At 35.5% G+C, this 10,700-nt stretch overlaps 1 non-coding gene across 1 annotated transcript; it reads right to left on the bottom strand.

Annotated features, from left to right (window-relative positions):
• Nucleotides 1-3,412: 3,412 nt before the first annotated feature.
• Nucleotides 3,413-3,517, bottom strand: LOC112097112. The gene has a single exon (XR_002904769.1). It is a non-coding gene; the product is annotated as a small nucleolar RNA R71 (small nucleolar RNA).
• Between the last annotated feature and the right edge of the window lie 7,183 nt (nucleotides 3,518-10,700).

Genomic DNA, 10,700 nt, shown 5'->3' with positions numbered 1-10,700 from the left:
AGGGGCATCATGGTCATTTCACAATAACGAGAGCTCAGACGGCAAAACGGACATCACTTTTGAACTCAGGACAGTCAAAAGCCTTAGGACGAGTATAAAAGTAAAAATGACATTGTTCACATGTACGGTACTGTCCATGTTACTGTTCATGATACTGTTCACACATACGGAATGATGACGTGGCATTGACCGATGATGTGGCATTGACAGATGAGGTGTCACGATTCCATTGGAGAAAATTCTTATGCACTGTTGATCGGTGACGGGACAACATGTTAGTGGACCAAAAATCGCGCGTACGGTACATGCATATACACAGGATTATTTTCAACCAAACCGCGTCATTGTTCAAGCCGGTTGACTGTTCAAACCGAGTCATCAAACCGTGTCACTGTTCAAACCGAGTCGTTAAACCGTGTTACTGTTGACTGATGACGTGGTGCAATCCTGAGCGTCCAAACTATTTTTAATCTGATGGCCATGATTTACTCAATGTATCTATAAAAATGGGGTCTCTCCCCCTTAATTTGGCATCTCTGAATTCATTTTTTAGCCTCATTTTCTGTAATTCCTTCTTCATCTTGTATTTTCTATGTATTTTAATAAATTTCTATTTTACCCCTAGTTCAATTATGAGTAGCTAATTTTCTTTCAAGTTTGGGTTAAAGGTGAAGTCTTAACATGTTTCATGGGCTTTACTTGGTAAATTTATTTTCTCTTTTCCTCTAATTTTTGTGCATATTTTGACTTTTCGTCGACAAATAATAATAATCTTGTCTAGATATCGCCCTGGTTTCACCGGCTCCTTAGTACAAGGTTATTATTATTTGGCACGATAAGCCCTTAGCACCATATTGATTAAAGTGTGGTTCATGAGGTGTGGATTCCCCCCTCATGATTTAATTAGCACTAATAAGGAATATTTAGCCCATGGTGCATGTTCATATGGATCTAGATACCCAATTACTTCAATTATAATAGTTTCCACTTTAATTTAATTACGTCATTCCAATTTAAATTCTAAGATAGTCTAAATCACTTTCACCACAAATCCAACTACCTTCATACAAAATTAATTCTACATATAATTAAAATTCACCTCCTCGTGGGATCGCACTCGTCACCATTGATCTATTCTATAATAGATTCGTGCACTTGCGAGTTCAATAAAATTTACACAACAAGTTTTTGAAGTTGTTGCCGGGGAGGTAAGTTATTTTAATTTGTAGAATTAATTTTTGTAAATAATTTCTTTTAGTTATTTTCTTGTAATTTTTTTCTTATTTAAAAAAAGATAAAAAAAAAGTAAATCTGCATTTAGAGGTAAGAATTATTTTTTCTGTTCTTTAAAATTCTGTAATTTAATTTTTAAGTTATTTTTCTTTGTAATTTTTCGTTTATCTTATTAATTTACTTTTAGTTAATTTATTTCACGTATTTTTTTATTGTGTTTTTATAGAAATGTTATAACAGCGTGAGAAGGTTAGTACTGTAATTTCTCTTTCTTCTTTATTTTTATTTGTTTTGTTCCTATTTTTTTTGTATTCTTTGCATGCATAGTCGTAGGTCATTATTACCTAATCTTGAACCTATAAACCTTGAACTAGAAAAAATACTTCGCACACACAAACACGTGGTAATTAAAGATAAAAGTTAAATGGATTTGCAATAACAACAAGCACTACAGGAAAGGCCATTTAAGGACTACTTTAGTCCCTTAGCTAATTTGAGCACATCATGCATAAGATACCCAAATATAGCTGCTAGGAGTTTTGAGTTAAAATCTAGTGTGGTAAATTATCTCCCAACATTCTATGGCCTAGAAAATGAGGACCCATATAATCATTTGAATGATTTTCATACTGTTTGTCAAACTTTTAAATATGAGAATCTTTCCGATGATGATGTTAAACTCAGATTATTCACATTTTCTTTAAAGGATAAAGCTTGTTCATGGCTCAATACATTGCCTGCTAATAGCATTACATCATGGGAACAAATGGTAACAAAATTTTTGAATAAATATTTTCCAGTACAAACAAACAATGCTATTCGCAGGGAAATTGTTGAGTGTTAGAAAATGCATATTTATAAAGGATAAAACCGTCATTTTACATTTCAAGTTTTACTACCAACCCTTACTTTTATGTATTTAACTTTCTTGTGATTTAATTACATGTGTTTTATGTTAATTAAGTATTTTATGTATTTTAGGGGCATTATAGTCATTTCACAATAAAGGAGAGATCAGACGGCAGAACGGACATCACTTTTGAACTCAGGACGGTCGAAAACCTTAGGAGGAGTATAAAAGGAAAAATGGCACTATTCATATGTACGATACTATTCACGTGTACGGTACTGTCTACATTACTGTTCACGACACTGTTCACATAGACGGATCGATGACGTGGCATTGACCGATGATGTGGCATTGACTGATGAGATGTCACGATCTTGTTGGGCTAAAATTCTTATGTACTGTTGATGGTGACGTGGCAACATATCAGTGGACGAAAAATCTCGCGTACGGTACATTCATCACACTGGATTATTTTCAACCAAACCGCGTTACTGTTCATCCGAGTCAAACCGTGTTACTGTTCATCAGCGTGGTCAAACCGCGTACTGTTGACTGATGACGTGGCGCAATCCTGAGCGTCCAAACTGTTTTTAATCCGATGGCCATGATTTACTCCATGTATCTATAAAAAATGGGCCTCCCCCCCCTAATTTGATATCTCTGAATCTATTTTTGGACTCCATTTTCTGTAATTCCCTCTCCATCTTGTATTTTCTTCGTATTTTAATAAATTCTCATTTTGTCCTTAGTTCAAATATGAGTGGCTAATTTTCTTTCAGGCTTGGGTTGAAGGTGAAGTCTCAACATGTGTCATGGGCTTAATTTGGTAAATTTATTTTCTCTTCCCCTCTAGTTTTTGTGGATGTTTTGACTTCTCGTCGACAAATAATAATATTCTTGTCTAGTACCGCCTTGGTTTCACCGGCCCTCTAGTACAAGGTTATTATTATTTGGCACGATAAGCCCTTAGCACCATATTGATTAGAGCGTGGTTCATGAGGTGTGAATTCCCCCCTCATGATTTAATTGGCATTAATACGGATTATTTAGCCCATGATGCATGTTGATACGGATCCAGATACCCAAGTACGTCATTTCAATAGATTTCGCTTCAATTTATTCTCGCCATTGCAATTCCAATTTTAGAATTTATTATCGCCATCTCAATTCCAATTTTAGGATAATTTAAATCACTTCCACCACAATTTCAACCACCTATTTACAAAATTAATTCTATACACAATTAAAATCCACCTCCTCGTGGGATCGACACTCGTCACCATTAGTCTATATTACAATAGATTCGTGCGCTTGCGAGTTCAACAAAATTTGCACAACAGAAATCTCAGAGTTTACCCAGAGAGAAGACGAGCATTTTTTCGAAACATGAGAGTGATTCAATGGGCTACTCTTGAAGTGTCCACATCATGGGTACGATTAATGGCACCAATGTCAATACTTCTTGGAGGGATTATTGTCGCATGTGCAAGAATGGCTAATGGCAACAAGTGGAGGAGAGCTAATCTCAAAAAGTGCATCAGAGATTTTGGAATTCTTCCAGCGACAAATGAATAATTCCCAACAACGGAGTCGATCGTTCAAGAGTACTAAAAGAATTAAGGAAGTAAATGGGGTTCACATTGGCGAGTCAAGTTCAGAAATTAAAGAAGTCAAAGCGATAATTGAAAGTCTCTCTCGACAAATAGCATCGTTATCGACTGCTAAATCAACAGAATCACATGACCATGACTCATACTCAAATCAAACAAATGCCATAGGTGTAATGAGAAAACCATCAAATTACAACCATACTCCAACACATGTAACCCTTGATGGAGAGACCACCCCAATTTTTCATGGTCTCAAGGATTCCAACAGAATGGACCAGCAGCTCCAGCTCCACCAATGCAACCAATTTCTCAAGTTCCTCAAGCCTCTCAGCCACGATTTAGACCATACAATCAGAATCAGAACTGCTCTCAACCCAGACCATGAGAGGATGCATTCTAGAATTTCAAGAATCTGACCCACTCCATAATCGAGCAACAAAACCGCACCATCAATTAACTACGAAATGAGATGAGAGCAAGCTTCAACTCACAAGCCCAATCAATTTCAAGCCTCGAGAAGATAGTGGGACAGCTTGCTTCTTCAGTTCAGACTTTGACAATGATTGTTGAAAAAGGCAAGTTTTCAAGTCAACCAGTACCTAATCCTAAAGGAGTGCATGAAGTAAGTACCAGTTCACCTCAGCAGCACAGAGAGGTCAAAGCCATCATAACCTTGTGCAAAGGAAAAGAAGTTGACAATAAAGTGGAGATGACTAGTGACAAAAACAAATCAAATTGTACCGTAAATATTGAGGATTCACCATCAGAGGAGAAAGAAGAAACCGACCCACGAGAATATGTTCCTAAAGCTCCCTTTCCTCAAAGGTTAGCTAAAGGAAAGAAGGGAAAATCCACAGGTGAGATTCTTGAAATCTTCAAACAGGTAAGTGTTAACATCCCTTTGCTTGATGCTATAAAATAAGTACCATTTTATGTCAAGTTTTTTAAAGACTTTTGTACTAAAAAGAAAAATATTCACGTTCAAAAGAAGACATTTTTAACAGAAAATGTTAGTTCTATACTTCAACATAAAATCCCTCTAAAATGCAAAAATCCAGACTCCCCCACTATCTCACGTAGTATAGGGAACCACATAATTGAGAATGCTTTGTTGGATTTAGCAGCTAGTGTAAATCTGTTGCCTTATTCAGTATTTGTGAAACTTGGACTCAGAGAATTACACCCAACTCCAGTGGTATTACAACTTGTAGATCGGTTCACGAAAATACCTCGTGGTATTGTAAAGGACGTGCTTATCCAGGTAGACAAGTTTTATTTTCATGTTGATTTCATTGTAATTGACACTCAACCAATACAGAATTCAAGGAAGCACATCCCCATTATCCTCGGCCGATCTTTCTTGGTAACTGCTGATGCTCACATTCAATGCAGGACTGGAAATATGCAGTTGTCCTTTGGAAACATGACTATAGAACTAAACATCTTCAACATTGCTAAACAACTTCACAATGCAGATGATGAAATTGTTTATGTAGATTTAATTGAAGCATTAGTTGATGACACTTTTCTTTCAAACCTTAGTGACGATCCTTTACAAACATGTTTAACTCACTTTAATTTAGATTTTGATATTGACATATTAGTCGATGAGGTCAACGCCCTACTTGACTCAGCACCATCCATGGACACTAATAAATGAAAGTCAATAGTTGAACAACTAGCACCATCAGAGAAGAAACTCATCCCATCATCAGAGTCACCACCGAAACTCGAGCTCAAATCATTACCCAACACTCTGGAATATGCATTTTTGGGAGAAGAAAGCACTCTACTGGTAATCATCTCATCATCCCTAAATAACGAACAAAAAGGTAAGTTGTTGGATGTTTTAAAAGAGCACAATAGAGCATTATGATGGACTATAGCTGACATAAAAGGTATAAACCCAGTAGACTTCATGCATTACATTCACCATGATGAAAATGCTATACCTACTAGGAAAATGCAACGTCGGTTAAATCCTAACATGAAAGAAGTTATTAGAACGGAAGTTCTTAAGCTATTAGATGCATGTATCATTTACCCCATTTCTGATAGTTCATGGGTCAGTCCTGTACAAGTTGTCCTCAAAAAGTCAGGAGTCACAGTAGTTACCAATACTGAGAATGAATTAATACCCACTAGAGTAACTACAGGATGACGTGTATACATTGATTATAGAAAGTTGAATTTTGTAACACGTAAAGACCATTTTCCTTTACCATTCATTGATCAAATGCTTGATAGATTAGCAAGCCATGAATTTTATTGCTTTCTAGATGGCTACTCCGGATACAATCAGATTCCTATTGCACCAAAAGATCAAGAGAAAATCACTTTCACTTGCCATTTTGGCACTTTTGCATATAGGTGGATGCCATTTGGATTATGTAATGCACCTGTTACATTTCAGCGATGCATGTTGAGCATTTTTTCTGATATGGTTGAACGGTTTCTTAAAGTCTTTATGGATGACTTTTCTATTTTTGGTGACTCATTTGATTAATGTTTACATCATCTAACACTAGTTCTGCAGAGATGTATCGAGAAGAACTTAGTCTTAAATTGGGAGAAGTGTCATTTTATGGTAAAATAAGGTATTGTTCTCGGTCACATCATCTCAAACAAAGATAATGAGGTTGACAAAGCAAAGATAGATCTCATTTTCAATCTTCTTCCACCTAAAATAGTTAGAGAAGTAAGATCTTTCCTTGGGCATGCTGGTTTTTATAGACGTTTCATTAAATATTTTAGCAAAGTTTCTAGACCCTTATGCAATCTACTTGCTAATGGTGTACCTTTTATCTTTGATGATTCATGTCTTGTGGCATTTGAAAAACTAAAGCAGTTGTTAACATCATCACCCATCATTCAGCCCCCAAACAGGAGCTTACCATTTGAACTCATGTGCGATGCATCTAATTATGCAGTAGGAGCAGTATTAGGACAAAGAGTTGATCGAATTCCCCATGTTATTTATTATGCTAGTATGACATTAAATGATGCACAATTGAACTATTCAACTACTGAAAAAGAAATGCTAGCAGTAGTGTTTGCATTAGAAAACTTTTGATGTTATCTTATTGGTTGTAAAATAATTGTACTTACAGATCATGCTGCTCTTAAATATCTTCTCACAAAGAAAAATGCAAAAGATAGGATAATTCGTTGGGTGTTACTTTTGTAGGAATTCGATTTGGAATTTAAAGATAAGAAATGCACAGAAAATGTTGTGTTTTGACACAATTACAGAGCCATTAACATTGAATAAGTCATTTCCAGATGAACAATTAATGAGTGTGGAAGTATTACCTTGGTATGCTGATATAGTTAATTATCTTCTTACAGGTCAACTTCCAAAGTATTAGACCAAGTAAGACAAATCCAATTTTTTTTCCAGAAATAAAGAATTTCTTTTGGGATGACCTTTATCTTTACAAGTATTGTGTAGATTAAATTATTAGACGATGTATCCTAGAAAGTGAAATTCAAAATATCATTTCATTCTGCCATGAACAAGCTTGTGGAGGCCATTTCAGTGTTAAGAAAACAGCAACTAAAGTTTTACAATGTGGTTTCTATTGGCCAACTATATTTCGATACGCTTACACTTTCTGTTTTTCATGTGATAGGTGTCAACGAATGGGGAGCATTACGCTAAGGAATATGATGCCACTAAATCCAATGTTAGTGGTTGAGATTTTTTATATATGGGGTATCGACTTCATGTGATCATTTCCTCCTTCTTTTGGCCATCAATACATATTGGTTGTTGTTGACTATGTATCGAAATGGGTAGAAGCAATTCCATGTAGAACCAATGATCACAAGGTGGTGATAGGATTTTTGAAAAGCAACATTGTTTCACGCTTTGGATTCCCTCGAGCAATAATCAGTGATGGTGGTGCTAACTTTTGTAACAAAGCATTCAAAGCTCTTTTGACAAAGTATTCCACCACTTACAAAGTGGCGACCCCATATCATCCGCAAACCAATGGCCAAGTTGAGATCTCCAATCGAGAAATAAAGCATATATTAGAAAAGACAGTGAGGTCAGACAGAAAAAATTGGTCATTAAGACTTGATGATGCATTATGGGCATATAGAATAGCTTTCAAGACCCTGATTGGGATGTCACCCTACAGGCTAGTGTATGAAAAAACTTATCACCTACCTGTGGAACTCAAGCATCGTGCGTATTGGGCCATTAAGAAATTCAACTTTGACATGCAGCAAGCTAGCTCAGAAAGAAGATTACAGCTGGCAAACCTTGAAGAAATTCGCAATGATACATACGAAAATTCCAAAATTTACAAGCAGCGAATGAAAGTCTTTCATTACAAGAAAATTATGAGAAAATCTTTCACCCCAAGTCAGAAAGTGCTTTTATTCAATTCTCGCTTGCACTTATTCCTAGGTAAGTTACGCTCTCGATGGTCTACCCCCTTTATTGTTCGCACTATTTTTTCATATGGGGCAATTGAAATTAAGGACCCAAAGAACGGGGTCATGTTTAAAGTTAATGGAAAAAAATTAAAGCCATATCTAGAGTACCAACTGTTGGTGTAAAAATATTAATGCTATTGGTGTCAATGTGCAAGTGTACACAACAAGTAATAAAGTGATGAGGATTCAAGATCGTCTCCACAGGGATTGATGTTATCAGATTTGCTACAACAATCTTAATAGTGCAGATTTTTGTGCTAAAATAAAATAAAACAATTGGTGAAACTATTATACTAATTAAAATAAAAACACAATAAATAAAATGCAACAAAGTAAATTATCACGTCAATCTCAAGGATAAAATCAATAGGAATATAAAGTAGTTGAGTGAATAAACTCTCTTAATGGTCTTAACTATTTTTCTAATGTTTGGTTCGGTTGTTGTAGTATCTGCTACAATACTGGGCAGAAACCTTATGTATCCTCAGCCGTCGCATGTTGGATATCTTATATCTATATGCAACCTAACAATGATCAATTATTATGCCAATATAAGATATAGCATTACACGCTTAGGTTCTATTTACCCTACAAGGTGAATCCATATGTCTAGTTCATCACTAATCTTAAATCAAGCATGGCCCTTTTGGGACTCAAGTTAAAACTCAATCCGGGAAACTCAATTTAAGATCAAGTATTGTTCTGATATGTTCCACTAAAATAGGTCATTTTGCTGCTCTCTCCTAACTTGTATCATTAAATAGGTGATCAACCGAAATAATGAATAAACATAAATACTATCAAAACAAACTGCTACAGCAAACCTGCAGCAACACATATTTCCAATCAATAAATCATTAAGATTGTTTATCACTCAACCACAAATAAATTTAGCTCATAATTTGCAAAAGAAAAATAAAGAACAAAGTTTCAGCCATGAAACACATCCCCATAAATAAATAGAAAACGAGAAAACAAGAGAAGAATAAGAAGGATTGAGCTCCCAATTGATTTCTGCAGATTCTTCTTGTGCAACCCTTAATCTCTCTCTTGAATCTTGTTTTTCTTTTGTTTCTTTGTGTTTTTCTCCTTGGGTGACGACCCTCCCTTTTCTTTATGATATGTGCTTCTTTTATAGTTGAAAATTAGGGTAAACAGAAGCCTAGGGCGCGCATAAGTCAGATTAGGAAACTGCAGATCGCAATTCTGTAAATATCCTGCGCGGAATTTTCTCTGTCGTTGTTTCAAGATTGCTACAGCAATATCTACAACAACTGCACTGTTCCAGATTTGTTTCAACTCTTTTCTAACCATGTTCTTTCCTTATTTTTGCAAGTCTATTGCATAGCATTCCTTCCATGAATTATAAGCTTCTGGAAACCTACAATTATGCACACAATTTGAGCACGAATTACTTTAAATCGAGCAAAACTTATTAAGATTGACTAAAATGATTATTTATGCAAAATGTAACAAAAATACAATAGAAACACATAATTTACTCTCTAAGTATTATTGATTTAAATCTAAAAGTGCCATGATAACTCGGATTTCATAGAGTTATCACCAACCACATGGAGAGGATACCGAAATAAATTTGAGTGACCTACCATATTTGAATTTTTTCTTTTTGGTGATTTGATTTTTTTTCTTTTTACTATTCTTTTGCTAATTGAAATTATTTTTTCGTAAGTGTGTTTGTTTAACCATTAAGTTTTCTCTTATCATTGTTAATCATGAGTGTCATAGCTAAACAATTCCTCCTGGACATTTTTAGACCACTTCAATGTGTAAAATCTCATCTCAAAAGGAAGATTTGATTTTGTAAAACACATCATATTTGGGCTCTGCAACCACCAGAGTTAGTATCCCATGTTGAAGATTTAGAAAGCCAACTCAGAGACATTGAGAGAGGTGTCTACAACATCCAGTTGGAGCTTGAGGTAAATTCAATAAGAGGACGATTGTAATTTTCTTTGTGTGTTTTAGTTTGTTTTTCTGTTTGTGTGTTTTAGTTTGTTACCCTGGTGAAGTGGCGGATAACGGTACTCCGTAATAATCAAGTCGGTTACTTCAGTTTCCCATAATAACTGATCTTCTAAGGCGAAGGTATGGACAGAAACGAGATTCTAGTAAATCTTCACAATTGATTCCCTTCACTTCCTCAAAATGTCCTCCTTATAATCCATAAAGCTCGGTCTAAACGCATGCGATTGCTCATGAGGAATAACATACCTGCTGACATCCGCTGGTTAATCGAGGCTAAAGTGCGATTGGCAAGTGAGTTACTTCCAAAACTTATTGAATACATGCCCGGTTGTGGTAAAGGAAATTATGCAAGAAAACGAAGAGCTCGAAGAATTTTTGTTTCTTGTCATAAGTGTGCCAGAATGAAATGCGATAAAAAATCATATTCTTTAGGAATGGTGTCTGATAACAGAGAAGATAAGATTCAATTCATTAGGGATGGCTTGAATAAGGAGTCATTAGATGATATCCATTTGTCTCTTGAAATGCATCCCAGTGGATATGTACAAGGAGCAATTCTCCAGTTATGGCCA

This window comes from Citrus clementina, unplaced genomic scaffold (genome assembly GCF_000493195.1).
Source record: "Citrus clementina cultivar Clemenules unplaced genomic scaffold, Citrus_clementina_v1.0 scaffold_7, whole genome shotgun sequence".
In the NCBI taxonomy this organism is placed as follows: Eukaryota; Viridiplantae; Streptophyta; class Magnoliopsida; order Sapindales; family Rutaceae; genus Citrus; species Citrus x clementina.
The sequence above is the reverse complement of the archived record's forward strand: the minus strand, read 5'-3'. Positions and strand labels throughout refer to the sequence as shown.